This window comes from Neomonachus schauinslandi, chromosome 1, assembly GCF_002201575.2.
Source record: "Neomonachus schauinslandi chromosome 1, ASM220157v2, whole genome shotgun sequence".
NCBI lineage: Eukaryota > Metazoa > Chordata > Mammalia > Carnivora > Phocidae > Neomonachus > Neomonachus schauinslandi.
In genome coordinates, this window is record NC_058403.1 from 36,030,962 (window position 1) to 36,048,456 (window position 17,495).

The following is a 17,495-nucleotide window of genomic DNA, read 5'->3' on the forward strand; positions in this document are numbered from 1 at the left end:
GCATCATGAAATTTTTCACCAGGGACTCCACCAAATAAATAATAAATAAATAAATAAATAAATAAATAAATAAATAAATAAAGGTCCTCTGAAGAAATTGAAATTGAGCAGTAATCTTTTTGCAGAGAACTGGAAAAGATAATGAAAACTGGATTCCAGAATAAAATCTTGTTCCTTTTAGCACTTATAAAAGCTCCAGCAAAAAAGACAGATACACACACGATTATCCTAAAAGTATCCCAGTGAAAGTAAGACCTTCACAGGAAGAGACTTCCTATTGCTTGCCTGATATTTGAAGAAAATAGTATCATGGAAGACTAAAGGCCAGGATATCCAAACTGAACAAAATAAATAAACCAAAAATAAAGAGAAAGAGATAACTTGAGAAACAAAGGCAATGAGGGATTTGAAAAATAAAATCCCAGAGCATTGAGTAGACACAATTTCAATAACACACAGTGAGGATGCTAATTAAAATATAAATACAAAAATATAAAAATCAATAGAATTAAAGAAAGGCAAACTTGAGGAAAAAAACTGCTAAACAGCAGAGATAGATATCAAAAATATACATTACAGCTCTAGAAATCAGTCAACTCTCAGACTGTACAAGATATCCCAAAAGAAAAGATAGAGAGAGAATACATATAACTCATCTTGGGTACATCATTATGAAAAATTTAAAATGCATATAACATCTTTATTGAGATTCAATTAAGTTGCCATGTAAATACCCAGTTAACTGTTTTTAGTATATGTTCAGACTAGCAACACCACCACCACAATCATTTTGGAACATTTTTATCACCCTAAAACTTTACTTTAACAGGTACTCTAAATTTACCCCCAATCCTCCAGCCCTAAGCAAGCACTAGTCTAATTTCTATCTCTATAGATTTGATGTTCTGAACATTTCAAAAAAGAAAAATCATACAATATGTGGCCTTATGTGACAGGCTTATTTCTCTTACGTTTTTAAGGTTTATCTGTGTCATTACATGTATCAGTACTTTATTCCTTTTTACTGCTCCATAATACTCCACTGTATGTATATGTAATTTTTTTGCATGGCTATATGTTTTCATCTCTCTTGAGATCTAGCAATGCAATTCCTAGTTACTCTATGTTTAATATTTTGAGAAACCTCTAGACTGCTTTCCAACCAGCAATGTGTAGGGTTTACCATTTCTATACATCCTCAACAAAACTTGGTATTCAATGGTTTCTGGATTACAGCCATCTTTGTGGATGTAAATAGTATTTCATTGTGATTTTGATTATTGTTTCCATGATGGTTAATAATCTGAAGCATGTTTCTATGTGCTTATTGACCACTTTTATATCTTCTTTGGAAAAATGTTTTCAGATACAGTGCCAAATTTTGAATTCAGTTAGTTTATCTTCCTATTATTGAGTTGTAAGAGTTCTTCATATACTCTAGATATAAGTCCCTTATAAGATGTATGATTTCCAAATATTTTTCTTCTATTCTGTAGGTTGTCCTTTCGTTTTTCTGATGGTGGTTTTTGATACACAAGAGTGTTTAATTTTTTTAATGTCCAATGTATGTAGGATTTTTTTTGTCACTTGTCCTTTGGTTTGATATCTAAGGCTTTGCCTAAACCAATGTCATGAAGATTTACTCCTGTATTTTCCTCTCCATGTTGTAATTTTTTAACTTTAGATTCTGATCCATTTTGATATAATTTTATGTCTGTTGTGAGATAAGGGTCCAATTTCAATCTTATTCTTATATATATCCATTTACCCCAGCATTATTTGTTGAAAAGACTAGTCTTTCCCCATTGCATTATCCTGGCATGTTTACAAAAAATTAATTGTCCATAAATGTACAGGTTTATTTCTGAAATATCAATCCCATTCCATTTAACTAAATTTCTATCTTCATACCAGCACCACACTCTCTTGATAACAGTACATTGTTAGTAAATTTTGAAATTGAGATGTGTGTGTCTACCAAGTTTGTTCTTATTTTTCCAGTATTTGGTTGTTCTGGATCCCTAATACTGCCATATGGATTTTAGGATCATTTTGTCAATGTCTACAAAGAATAGAGTTGGAATTTTGAAAGGGAATGCACTGAATCTGTAGATCAATTTTGGAAGTATTGTCTGATTTTTTAATGTGTGATGTTTTCCATTTAGTAAATTCTTTCAACAATGTTCTATAGTTTTCAGCATATAGGTTTTACATTTATTTATTTATAAGTATTTTAATTTTTTGATGATATTATAAATAGAATTGAATTAATTTTTGAATAGTTCCTCAATAGTATATAGAAATACAATTAATTTTTATATTGATCTTCTGCAAACAGGTTGAATTCATTTATTAGTTCTAAAATACTTTAGCAAATTCATTAGGATTTTCTATACACTAAGAATATCTGAAAATAGACGTTATTGTACTTATTCCTTTCCCATTTGAATACTTTTATTTATTTTTATAGAGCAACTTCCCTAGTTAGATATTCTAGTACATTTGTTATGAGAAATGGCTAAGAGTGTGCATCCTTCTTTTGTTCCTCATGTTAAGGAGAAAACATTTAGTCATTGACTATTACCTATTTAGCTGTAGTCTTTCTATACTTCCCTATATAAGGTTGAGGAACCTTATTTTATTTTTACTTTGATGAGGTTTTTTGTTTTTGTTTTTTAATTGTAAAAAGACGTTGAATTTTGTCAAATACTGGCCTTATAGATTGAGTTGGGAATTTTCTTTCTCTTCTAATTTTTGGAAAACTTTGTGTTTGTGGAAAATTGGTATTAATTCTTCTTAGATGTTAGTTAGAATTCATCAGTGAAGATATCAGGGCCATGTAGCTCATTTGGGGGAGTATTTAAATTACTAATTCAGTCTCTTTACTAGTTATACAAGATCTATTCAGATTTTCTGTTTCTTATTGAGTCAGTTTTAGTAGTTTATGGGTTTAAGGGAATTTGTCTGATTCATATAAGCTATATAATTTTTTGTCATATAGTTTTTCATATTATAATCTTTTCCTATTTCTGTAATATCTGTAATAGTGTTCCTGTTCATGATTTTAATAATCTAGTTTTCTCCTATTATTATTACTATTATTGGCAAATCAAGCTCGATTTTGTTAAATTAGTTCATCTTTTTAAAACACCAAAATTTGGCTTAGTTGATTTTTCTATTGTTTTTCAATTATCTACTTATATTGAACACCTCTCTGATCCTTAACATCCCTTCTTTTCTATTTGCATTATTTTTAATTTGCACTCCTTTTTCCAGTGTCTCAGGTGAAAGATCAAGATGATAATTTTAGATATGTCTTCTTCTTCTTCCTTTTTTTCTTTTGTTATATAAGTTTCAGGTATACAACTTTATAATTCACCATCTGTATACACTCCAAAGTGACAACTACCACAAGCCTAGTTACCATTCATTACCATACAGTTGGTACCCTTCACCCATTTCACTCATTCCGATCAGGTAACCACTGGCCTGTTCTCTGTATCCATGAGTTTTATTTTATTTAATTTCATTTGTTCATTTTTTTTTTTAAGATTCCACATATAAGGGATAATTTCTGGTATTTGTCTTTCAGTGTTTAACTTATTTTATTTGGCACACACAAGGTTCATTCATGTTGTTGCAAACAACATTTCATTCTTTACAGCTGATAGGACCCCATTGTATAAATATACCACATCTTCTTTTTCCATTCATCCATTGAAAAATACTTAGGTTGCTTCCATATCTTGGCTATTGTAAATAATGCTGTAATGAACATAGGGGTGCATATATCTTTTCAAATTAGTGTTTTCATCTTCTTTACATTTTTAAAATTTTAATTCCAGTATAGTTAACATGCAGTGTTATATTAGTTTCAAGTATACACAATAGAGTGATTCAACAATTCTATACATTACTCAGTGCTCATTATGATAAGTGTACTCTTAACCTCCTTCACCTATTTCACCCATCCATCCACCCACCTCCACTCTGATACCATTAGTTTGTTCTTTATAGTTGAGTATGTTTTTTAGTTTCTCTCTCTCTCTTTTTTTTTGTTCATTTGTTTGTTTCTTAAATTCCATATATGAGTGAAATCATTGGTGTTTGTCTTTCTCCCACTTATTTCACTTAGCATTATACTCTCTAGATCCATCCATGTTGATGTAAATGGCAAGATATATAATATAATGGAATATTACTCAGCCAGCTATATCTATATCTATCTATCTATATATCCATATCTATATATTTGTTTATATAGAGATATATATCTATAAAGATATATATATCACATATATAGATATATATCTATAAAGATATATATATGTTACATATTCTTTATCCATTCATTTATTGGTGGGTTGACAGGTACTTGGGCTGCTTCTATAGTTGAGCTATTGTAAATAATGCTACAATAAACATAGGAGTACATATATGTTTTCAAATTAGTATTTTCAAATTCTTTGGATAAATATCCAGTAGTGCAATTACTAGATCATGACAATTCTATTTTCAGTTTTTTGAGAAACCTCAATACTGTTTTCCACAGTGGCTGCACCATTTGCATTTCTACCAACAGTTCATGAGAGGTCCTTTTCCTCCACATCCTCACCAATACTTTTTGTTTCTTGTGTTGTTGATTTTAGCCATTCTGACAGTGAGATGATATCTCACTGTGGTTTGATTTGCATTTACCTGATGATGAGTAATGTTGAGCATCTTTTCATGTGTCTGTTGGACATCTATATGTCTTTGAATAAATGTCTGTTAATGTCTTCTGCTCATTTTTAATTGGATTATGAGGATGATGACAATGATGATTTGGCATCGAGTTGTGTAGGTTCCTTATGTATTTTGGATACTAATGCTTTATTGGATAGGTCATTTGCAAATATTTTCTCCCATTCAGTAGGTTGTCTTTTAGTTTTGTTGATTGTTCCTTTTGCTGTGCAGAAATGTTTTATTTTGATATAGTCTTAATTGCATGCTCTTGTTTTCTTTGTTGAAGATTAGTTGACCATATAATTGTGGATTTATTTCTGGGCTCTCTATTATCTCCATTGGTCTATGTGTTTATTTTTGTGCCAATACCATACTGTTTTGATTACTACAGCATTGCAGTATATCTTGATATCTGGGATTGTGATACCTCCAGTTTTGTTCTCCTTTTTCAAGATTGCTTTGGCTACTAGGGGTCTTTTGTAGTTCCATACAAATTTTAAGACTATTTGTTCTAGTTCTGTGAAAAATGCTATTGGTACTTTGATAAGAATTGCATTAAATCTGTAGATTGCTTTGGGTAGTATGGACATTTTAACATTTGTTCTTCCAATCCATGAGCATGGAATATCTTTCCATTTGTTTGTGTTATCTTAATTTGCTTTTATCAATGTTTTATAGTTTTCAGGATACAGATCTCTCACCTCCATAGTTAAGTTTATTCCTAGGTATTTTATTATTTTTGGTGTAACTGTAAATGGGATTGTTTTCTTAACTTCTCTTTCTGCTACTTCATTATTAGTGTATATAAATGCAACAAATTTCTGTATATTGATTCTGTATCATTCAAACTTACTGAATTCTTTTATCAGTTCTAGTATTTTTTTGGTGGGGACTGTAGAATTTTCTCCATATAGTATCATGTCATCTGCAAATAGTGAACATTTTAATTGTTCCTTACCAGTTTGGATGCTCCTCTCCACACCTGCCATGTCCCTCCTTCCCTGGAATAGTCCCATGGATCCATTTGGTTCCCCACCATGTCTCTGCCATTCCTACCTTCTTTGATTTGGCCACTTCTCTATATTTAACTGTGGAGAGTCTGTTCTGCCAGGCTTTGGGTAATTTTCTAGGTTATTTATATTGATATGAGTGTTATCTGGTTGTATCCTTGGGACAAGGTGAGCTCAGCATCCTCCTGCTCTGTCATCTCCCAAGGAAGTCCCAGTATTTTCACATTCTTCAGATAAATATCCACAAAAGGAATAGCTGGCTCATGTGGTAGTTCTATTCTTAATCTTTTGAGAAGTTTCTATACTGTTTTCCACATTGACAGCACCAACTTACAATCTTACCAACAGTGTACAGGGATCACCTTTTCTCTATATCTTCTCCAACAATTGTTATTTCTTATCTTTTGACAATATCCATTCTAACAGGTATGAGGGGATATCTCACTGTGAGTTTAATTTGCATTTCACCATTAGTGTTATTGAGCATCTTTTTGTTTGCCTGCTGGCCATGTGTATGTTTGTTTGGAGGATTTGTCTATTCAGATCATTTGCTCATTTTTTAATTGGGTTGTTTAATTTTGGTTGTATGAATTCTTGATGTATTTTGAATATTAACACCTTCTTGAATATATTGTTTGCAAATACTTTCTCCCACTTAGTGAGTTGCTTTTTTGTTTTGATGATTGCTTCCTTTGCTGTGCAGGATTCTTTCAGTTTGGTGTAGTCCCATTTGTTTATTTTTACTTTTGTTTCCCTTGCCATTGGAGTCAATACACAGAGATATTGCTAAGACCAATGTCAAGGAGCTTACTACCTATGTTTTCTTCTAGGGATTTTGTTTTTTTAGATTTTTTTTATTTATTTATTTGACAGAGAGATAGAGAGAGAGCACAAGTAGGCAGAGAGGCAGGCAGAGAGAGAGGGAGAAGCAGACTCTCCACTGAGCAGGGAGCCCAATGTGGGGCTCGATCCCAGGACCCTGGGACCATGACCTGAGCCGAAAGAAGCCGCTTAACCGACTGAGCCACCCAGGTGCCCCTCTTCTAGGGATTTTATGGTTTGGGGTTTTACATTTAAGTTTTTAGTCAATTTTGATTTTTTTTTTTTTTTTTTGGTGTGTGTATGGTGTAAGATAGTGGTCTAGTTTCATTCTTTTGCAAGTGGTTGTCCAGTTTTCTTAGCACCATTTATTGAAGAAACCATCATTTCTCCTTTGTATGTTCTTGGCTCCTTTGTGATATCTATATATCCATATACGTAGGGGTTTAACTCTGGACTCTAAATTCTGTTCCATTGAGCTGTGTGTCTGTTTTGGTACAAATACCATACTGTTTTGGTTAATATAGCTTTGTAGTATAGTGTGAATTCAGGGAGTGTGAAGCCTCCAGCTTTGTTCTTCTTTTTCAAGATTACTTTGGTATATTTGGAGTCTTTGTGGTTCCATACAAATTTTAGAATTATTTGTTCTAGTTCTATGAAGTATGCCATTGGGAATTTTGTTAAGTATGACATTTATTCTGTAGAGTGCTTTGGGTATATGGACATTTTAACAATATTGATTCTTCCAATCCATGAGCATGAAATATCTTTCCATTTATTTGTGTCTTATTCAATTTCTTTCATCAGTGTCTTACAGTTTTTATTATACAAGTCTTTCACTTCCTTGCTTAAATTTATTCCTAAGTATTTTATTCTTTTTGATGCAATTGTAAATGGATTGTTTTCTTAATTTCTCTGTTGTAGAATTTCTCAATTTCTTAGTTGTAGCAGTTTTTTGGTGGATGCTTTAGAATTTTTTAAATATAATATATCATTTGCAAATAGTAACAGTTTTACTTCTTCCTTTCTGATTTGGATACCATTGGATTTTTTACCCTTGCTTAATTGTTGTAGCTAGGACTTTCAATACTATGCTGAATAAAAGTGGGGAGAGTGGGCATCTTTGTCTTGTTACTGTTCTTAGAGAAAAAAAGTTCAGATTTTCCCCACTGAGTATAATGTTAGCTGTGAGATCATCTCATATGATGATTGCCCCCAGTTCATCTGTGGGTTGGATCCATGACCATTATGGCATATTGAAGGTTTGAGTTCTCAGTAGGGCATACCCACTGGTACTAGCAAATTGGAGGGAGAATTCCAAAATAGTGCCCATTAGCATAAGGTAGATTGAGACCTCAAAAATGGCTCCCACCAGACTGAGAAGTCCCTGGGGAGGGTCCCTGTTGCTTCCACCTCCCTGGTAGATGCTTTAAAGTTAGTAAATGGGTCTTTTCTACATATGGTCTATGCCCTTTTCAAATTGATCTTTTATTTATTGTGCTGGCTTCTAAATTGAGTAATCTGCACAGCAGCCCTTTAAGAGTAAGTTTTCCATGCTCTACAGTTTTTTGCTTTCCTGAACATAAACCATGTTAATTTTTACTTACTTACTTACTTACTTACTTATTTATTTATTTATTTATTTATTTATTTATTTATTTAAGAGAGAGAGAGAGAGAAAACCAAGGAGGAGAGGCAGAGAGGGATGGAGAAAGAGAATCTCAAGCAGACTCCCTGCTGAGTGCGGAGCCTGACATGGGGCTTGATCCCATGACCTTGAGATCATGACCTGAGCTGAAATCTAAAGTTGGATGCTCAACTGACTGAGCCACCCAAGTGCCCCTCTGTTGATTTTTAAAGCCTGATGATTTGGGGACTGGTCTCTCCTGTAAAGGATCTAAGAGTTGGCATCTCTGAAGTTGGAAACTCTCACTCCTCAATAAAAGGTTCCATACCTTTTATATCTCTCCTGATTGGGACTCACCAGGAGTGTGGTGTTTTGTTTTTGTGTTTTTTTTTCTTGACAAGTCCATGTCTCTTCCTTTCTCCCCTCTTGATGCTGCCCTTTTCTTTTCTGTTGTGGAGACTGTTCATTCAATTATCAGGTCACTTTTATTTATTTATTTATTTATATATATTTTAAAGATTTTGTTTATTTATTTGACAGAGAGAGAGAAGCAGCAGCAGAGGGAAAGGGAGAAACAAACTACCTGGTGAGCAAGGAGCCTGATACAGGACTTGATCCCAGGACCCCAGGATCATGAATCGGGTCACTTTTAGAAGTAATTATTCCAAATGTAATTACAGATTTTTTTAAATCAAACATTTAATATTTTTATTTGTAAATCAATAAATAATATATGTATATTAAAACTAAAAATTTAGACAATTTAATGCATAGGTATGGTGAATGAAACTATTTGCAGATTTGAATGTTTTGTAAGTAGCATAATCACTGCATACCATACCCTGAATGTACATAACTTACTTTTAAATGTCCTACTTAATTTTTTCAAAATCAGATACTTCTCTGAATTTAAAGGAAGTCAAAATCATTTAAATATGAGGAGTATGGGTTAAGGATAAGCTTAAATATAAGCTTATCCAATTTAAATTACAATTTAATTTAAATTACATTAAAATCCAAATATAAAATATAAACAAAAGTGAAATTTTTCTAAAGGGAAATATTTACTATTCCCCCTCCCAAAGCAGGTAAATTAACACTACAGAGCAGAAATCTACATGTACTGGGGTACTTTCTTGCTTTGATAAGTGTAGAAAAAATAATTTCATGTTGTCTAAATTTTTAGGGTTATATAGTCAGAAATATAGAATTCTACTTTTATAGGCATGTCCACTAATGGAAATAAGAGCACAATCATTTGAATTGGTTGTCTACATACTGGGCAGGGCTTATTCCTTTTCTTTAGCTTCTTTTCACACGTAAAGCAGGCCATAACATGTCATGTTTTGCCATGAGCAATACAACCATATTTAGGTTGACCTTGGCAAATCACACAAGGTTCAACAGCACTAAGGGGAAAACTAGATTTCACGATTTTTTCTTTGTCTTGTGTTTCTTCCCTCTCAAACTCTTTGATGTCTTCTTGGCTGCTATAAATGATGCTGTTAGAAGTTGATGACTGAGAGTAGTCCTCACTTTTTTGGCATTGGGAGGCTTGTGTGATTTCATCATCATTTTCCTCAGGACATGATTCTCTGGAATCATTCACTGTATTTTTTTTTTACAATCAGGGACATCAAAGCCCTCTTTTACTTGTGTTTAGCTTTCTAGTGTGTCTTTCTCAGGCATTTTCCTTTTATCTTTCCCTTTATCTTCCTTTTATCTTCAGGAAGCCAATTCCCATGAAGGGCCCAACATCTGTTACCATGAGGTAGAAGAGGAGGATTCCTTTCATTGCACAAAGTACACTTCCAATAGTCCGCTAAGGAAATTTCAGGATCTTCTTCAAGATCCTGCCTGTTACACAATTACTCAATATAGCAATGCCAAGGCAGACTAGTGTGATTGCTGACTGGAAGGGCCCATAAGGAGTGACAGATAAACTGTAGCTATGGGAAACTTGATTGCTTAAAGACTTTAGATGTCATACACTGCTAAGAAAAAGGAAGGAGGAGGAGGAAGAAGAGGAGGAAAAGGAGGGGGAGTGGGAGGAACCATTATGAGGAATTGGCACAGATACAAAGAAACTAACAATTCATGGAGAGTTTTTGGGTAGGTTGCATCTAATGTAATTCTTTGCCATTTAAATGTCAAGTTTGGTACTTTCCCATTTTTAGTGAGCTCTAAATTATAAATTATCTTGAAGCTAAAACTATTCCTCCAGTCATAATTCCAAGGTAAATTATTTTGGAAGGATCAGGCACTCACCCACTTTCATCTCTTTCTTACTATGAGAATTAGTGGTAATAGCATAAGTATTATTTTTTTCTTGGGGAAATATTTTCTGTTTTTCTAGGGAAATAAAAATTTTACTTGCTAAAGATTTCCTTTTAAAAATTTTGAGTTTCTATGGTAATTTTATATATTCCTACACTTTTCAACTTAATTTTAGCTTAAAATTTACATGAAGTAATTTAAAGAAGGATTTTAAAACTGATTACATGAAACAAATTGTTTTGAATTTCACACTCCTATAAGGTTCATGTAAAGTGTATGAGGGGCAATTGGATATTTTTAGTGTTCAAATAGAAAATTTTTCGTTATTTTCATATATACTCACTATTTCTGACCTTTCTAATTTTGATATTTAAGAGTTTAAGGATACTAGTATCCTTAAACATTAAATTTTTTATTTTATTTTATTTTTTTTAAGATTTTATTTATTTATTTGACAGAGACAGAGATAGCGAGAGCAGGAACACAAGCAGCGGGAGTGGGACAGGGAGAAGCAGGCCTCCCCTCAAGGAGGGAGCCGGATATGGGACTCGATCCCAGGACCCCAGGATCATGACCCAAGCTGAAGGCAGACGCCCAGCGACTGAGCCACCCAGGCGCCCAAACATTAAATTTTTATTAAAACAAAGATATACAGAAAATATTACTTTGTCAAATTGTCTCACTATATTATCCTCCCGTTGAGATAGAGAATCATCCATTTATGCAGTTTTCAGTTTATATGTGAGGTAGATGTTTTTGTGCAAAAATATCCATTTGTTGACATTTCTGTTTGTCTGCAATCCTATTTCAATAAGTAATCACATATTAGAAATATTAGGGGCACCTGGGTGGCTCAGTCATTAAGCGTCTGCCTTGGGCTCAGGTCATGATCCCAGGGTCCTGGGATCGAGCTCCTCATCAGGCTCCCTGCTTGGCGGGAAACCTGCTTCTCCCTCTCCCACTTCCCACGCTTGTGTTCCTTCTCTCACTGTGTCTCTCTCTGTCAAATAAATAAATAAAATCTTAAAAAAAAAAAGAGAAATATTAGGCAACTCACCAGTCACATTTTAAATCCTGTACACATACAGAAACATCTTCAAAAATAATATAATGAAGTAGTGCTTAAAATTTTGTCAGTCATTGCCACAAATATTTCTGTGAGATTCAGCAAAGTTTTAGAAGAAAGTTTTCGTGTAAAAATATGTGAGATATGTCTGAATATTTAAAGATTTAACAATTATCTTATCAAAAGTGATATTACTAAGAAGTTATAAAGTCAGAGTGGGGTGGGAACTCAGGATTTTCAACAGAGTCTAACATTTTCTTTTCACTAGTGGCTTTCAGAAATATTTTAGCTATAGAACTCTTTTTTTCAAAAGAACACTAACATGAAAACCTGATAAATAAAAATAGAAGTATTCAAGCTGAAATCAGAATAACCTACTATTCTTCTTGTTCTTTCCACATACCCACAACACCTGTTTTGTGGTATCTGGGGATCCCTTGGGTTCCTTGGAGAACTTTCATAACATTTTATTATTTCAAGTTGACAATTCAAGTAGGATGGGTTTTCAATTTATGTTCATTATAAATGTAATGTATTCACAATTAGTGATACTTATTTATCACAGTTATAAATGGATTCAGCAATCATAATTTTTTTTTCAGCAGTAGACAACCGAAAGCCAGACTCACACTGGTTTTAAAAAAAAAAACTAGAGGTTTATTACTCTCTTAATATAACAGAAGAAGTAAAGGTAGGTAGCTACCAATGTTAATTCAGTAGCTCAAAATTTGAGATGATTTCCTTACCTGTCTCTCATGGTCACAAAATGGTCCTGAGACTTCAAGCTTTGGAACCATCATTTAAGACAAAAAGAAACTTCCTTTATCAAGAAGACCCTTTCCCCAGAATCTCCTCAGCAAACTTCCACTTATGTCACATAACTCCTTACTGTGTTATATAGCAACTGCTACCTGAAAATGGTGATTGACAACATGCATACTTAGCTTTTCCAGCCTCATAATGGAGGTGAGTTGAGAAAATTGAAACATGATTTTTGATAACCATTTAATAGTGTCTAACATAGTCATATTCAAAACTGAAGTAGAACTTATTAGATAATATAGATTTTTAAACTTGGAAGTAATTAATTTTAATCTTTAATTTTAGTAATTAATTTTAATCTTTAATTTTAATTTAATTTTAATTCTTTAATTTTATAGTGGTGAGGATGTTATTGGTGATTCTATCCTTGTATTAATTTAAAATTACTGAGATCTCTGAAAATATACTTTAAAACCCTAGAATCTTTATTTTATAATTTTTTGTTCATTTTTTAGATTTTAGGAAACCCAAAATTTTATTCCTGGAAACTCAATATAATCCTTACTTTGTATTCAATATATTTCTATAATCTATTTTTGGGAAATGTCCTTACATATTGTTTACAAATTCTCTATAGATAGATTTGTCATATCCTGAAGGTTCCAAGTCTCTACAAATTTGTTTTTTTCTTTACAGTTATTTTCCCCTTAGGTTTTTATGCAGCTTTCAAATTTAATAAGCGGTAATATCTCATAGGATATGCATATCTGAGACATATATACAAATCTGAACTATTGTGTGGTGATAAATGATTAATCCAACAGACAATTCCATATGTAACCCTAGTATTTTAAAATTACATTATCTTGGGGCGCCTGGGTGGCTCAGTCGTTAAGCGGCTGCCTTCGGCTCAGGTCATGATCCCAGCGTCCTGGGATGGAGTCTTGCATGGGGCTCCTTGCTCCACGGGAAGCCTGCTTCTCCCTCTCCCACTCCCCCTGCTTGTGTTCCCTCTCTCACTGTGTCTCTCTCTGTCAAAAAATAAATAAAATCTTTAAAAAAAAAGAACAAAAAATAAATAAAAATAAAATTACATTATCTTGGGACTCCTGGGTGGCTCAGTCGGTTAAGCAGCTGCCTTCCGCTCAGGTCATGACCCCAGGGTCCTGGGATTGAGTCCGGCATCGCGGGTCCTTGCTCAGCAGGGAGCCTGCTTCTCCCTCTGCCTTCAGCTCCCCCCTGCATGTACTCTCGCTCACTCTCTCTTGCCCACGCGTTCTCTCTCTAGCAAATAAATAAATAAAATCTTAAAAAAAATAAAAAAATAAAATTACATTATCTTTTCAGCATAAGACAATCTGTAATCCTATCGCTTGGTCCTTATTTGATTAATATGGACTAAATATCTGAAAATTCAGAAAGCTTTAAGTAATAGTTTGGATAACATTCAATTATATCAATTTAATTTTTCATGTACTAAAAAAAAAGTAATATCCTGAGAATTTCTTAGGTCTAGAAAGGTTAAAAGAGACATAAATCCATATGGACATCGTCAATCATGCTGAGTGGTATGGGTGGCAAACCAAACAACAATCCAGTGGTCAAGCCAAGTATATCATTAAATCATTGAGAGCCGCTGGCACAGTTCAACTGTGTTACTCTTGCTGCTCTTAGTGACTGCACCAAATGGACTAGTTGACACTAATCCATTGCTGAGAAGCCAGTGTATGGGGTGGGGAGGGGGCAGGTAAAACTGGCCTTTGTAAAAATGTGAGTCCTTTTACATTAATGACAAACAGTAGTGGAGTAGTGAGTAGTGGAGTAGGACTTTATTCCCGGGGTGATAAAATCAGTAAATGAGGAGTGGAGCTATATCAGAGGGAAAAAGTCTGCTCTGGGAGAATTTTAACTGGACATTTAAAATTTTTAATTAGAAATTAGCTTATTTTAATTAGAAATTAATTTCCAACTTTATAATTGATTCATCACAGAGTATGTGGCCTAGTGCATTTAGGTCTTTTTAATTTGATATAGATAAATAAACATTTAACAAAAGTTTAGTGGTTTGCAACTTGATGGATTATAGTGCTTAAGAAAATCTGCCGAAAATCTGCCAAAAATCTGGGACTAGGAAAAATGTATCTTTCTCCTTTTCTGTCTTAATATTTGTGGACTACCTACTAGGGTATATACAATTTCATGTATAGTATCTAGTACAATCCTTACAGCAATCCTGGGTATGGTATTTTGGAATTGCTATAATCACTTAATAAAGACTAAATTAAGGGCCAGAGATTTTTTAAGAGACTTGCCAAGTGGCACACAGCTTGTAAGTAGCAGGACTGGGATTGAAGCCTGTGTTCACCAGCTGCCAGAACCTGCAACTATTTTCAAGACATGCCCAGCAAGTGAGAATCAAAAGCCAACAGTCATTGACCTATTGCAAAATAAAATAACTAAAGAACCAAATAAGAAATGATCATAAGATGTGTCCTCCTCCCTCCCCCAAATATATACAAGACATTTAGCAATGGTAGAAGAGATTTCATCTGGTAAGGGAACCGGAAGTTTCATTTGAAACAAAAAGAATTGAGTAGGCAAGAGTATGTAGCTCAGCTTCAAAAGCAGAGACTTAACATAAAAGCATTTCAATACTATGTGTGCTTTTTGCTCTTCTCCCTCTTTTAAGAACAGTACTGGTTAATCTTGACATAATGGCTCATTGATGATGATTCTTGCAAATAACTGGATGCGAGCGTGGGCATGGGGAGCAGACAGAGATACTTTTAGAATGCTAAGGAAAAAGATAAAATAATACCTGCCTGTTTAAAAAGTCATAAATAAATCTCACAAAAGGTAACAGAAAAAAACCGATTTAGTTTTAAAAATAAGAACAATGAAAGATATGTTTCTCTCTTCAAAGTTTTTTCCTGATTTTGAATGAAAGAATATCATTATATGTAAGGCTCAGATATTAATAGGTATTTCATTATTCTTATTTTTTACATAAGAAAACAGGGGCCTTGAGAAATTTTACTATTTGCTCAATATTGGTCAGCTTTTTAACAGGAAGAGCTTGCTTTATAATTAAATTTTTTAAAGTCTTTTAATTTCTTTTTTTATGTACCTATTGTCCATTTATTTTTTTATTTTATTATGTTATTGTCCATTTACTTTTTTATTTTATTGTGTTATTTTATTATATTATGTTATGTTAATACGTTACATCATTAGTTTTTGATGTAGTGTTCCATGATTCATTATTTACATATAACACCCAGTGCTCCATGCAGTACATGCCCTCTTTAATACCCATCACCAGGCTAACCCATCCCCACCCTCTCCCCTCTAGAACCCTCAGTTTGTTTCTCAGAGTCCATAGTTTCTTATGGTTCGTCTCCCCCTCCAATTTCCCCCCCTTCATTTTTCCCTTCCTGCTATCTTCTTCTTTTTTTTTTTTCAACATATAATGTATTATTTGTTTCAGAGGTACAGGTCTGTGATTCAACAGTCTTACACAATTCACAGCGCTCACCATAGCAAGTCTTTTAATTTCAGTGACCCTTTTTAATGATGGTTTCAATGTTATTAATTTAACATCCAATATAATAATTTATCAAAATGTCAATGTGTCCAGAACAAGACGTTCTAACCCCTGGTTAAGACTCAGAAAACATGGCTAAAAGTTAAGCCATATATCCTTGTTGACCAAAACATATGCCTCATGCATATTTGGCATGAACATATCAAAAACTTGATTTATCATTTCTTGTCTATACAAAAGCTAGAAATTAAGATATACCCATAAGCATTTTATAGAATTAAAACCAAGGTGCAGTAAAATTTAAGAAAAATTTTAAAGTTTTATTTCCACATTCCTTGGAGAGCTTCTGAGAGCTCAAGGATCAAGAACAAATTACACTTCATTTCTCCTTTGCTCCTGGAGACTTTCATGAGGAGAAATCAGTCTCAACTGAATGCCAAAGGCATTCAAGGTAAAAAGTAAAACACGCACTGCCTAAGAAATTTATGAGCCATTCTACTTATATTCTTGTGTGATGCTAATAATATAATAAAACCACATATTTTATAGCAGTTTACAATGCCCTTTCTTATATTGTCTAGTCTGATTCTCAAAACCACTCCATAAGTGAATACCATGTTTCAAAGCTTCAGCTTGTGCTTGTGCATTCACAGACAACTGATACTTTTTAAATGCTTATGAAAAAATATACTCCTTCCCTTTGCATTAATAATCATAATAATAACAGATAACTCATATTTACTGAGGTTTAGTTTGTAACGGGCACTGTTCTAAGTCCCTAACAGTGTCTTATCTAATCAATGCACTTTTATATACATAATTATGGCCTTTTTACTGATAGGAAAATTGAGGAATAATAATATTTATAACTTCCCAAGGTTATAAAATCAGTAAATGAGAAGGCAGATGTTGAACTCAGGCAGGAAGTTCAACTCCAGAGTTTCTACTCCATAACCAGAAAATTATCTTCTTTCTCATCCAGAAGATGTACTAGAGAAATATCTCAAAAACAAAACAAACCAAAAAACAGCAAAATGTTGCAATTTTGAACTTTTCTGGTTTTTGGATGAAACTTTAATTCTTAAATTTGTTTTGTCACCCAAGTCTGCTGATGATGCTCACTAGTGTTGCAATCCATATAAGAATTTTGAAGTTCTCATTAATAGGTGACTTCCAGGTTAGAATAGGAGGTGTTGCACCTTATGTAAATGTGACATATATAAATGAGCCAAGTAATTTATATTCTTTTTGATATCAATATATTTATGAGAAGGCATGATGAATCATGATCTGAGGAGTAAAGAATAAACAATTTATTAACTTAAAAGGAAGCTAGGAATTAGAAGAAGAATTTTAAGCATTTGAAGAGATGCCTCAATGTGCCTGAATCAAATAAATACAGTGGAACAGGTACACTATTTTACAGATGAGGATTGATGTTTTTGGGGAGGGAAATATGGTGGTTAATTTTTTCCAGGGGTCCAGTGATGTTGGCATGTTGAGATATACCTTCTCAGGTGAAGGATAAATTGTTGCATCTGGCCTCTTCTACAACCAAGAAAGAGACACAATGCCTATGGGCTTCTTCAGATTTTGGAAGCAATATATTACTCAGGTGTGTTACTCTGGCCCATTTACCAAATGGCCAAAAAGCAGCTATCCTCA

General features: G+C 33.4%; 1 pseudogene; it reads right to left on the minus strand.

Annotated features, from left to right (window-relative positions):
* Positions 1-9,355: 9,355 nt before the first annotated feature.
* Positions 9,356-12,281, minus strand: LOC110579759 (annotated as a pseudogene).
* Between the last annotated feature and the right edge of the window lie 5,214 nt (positions 12,282-17,495).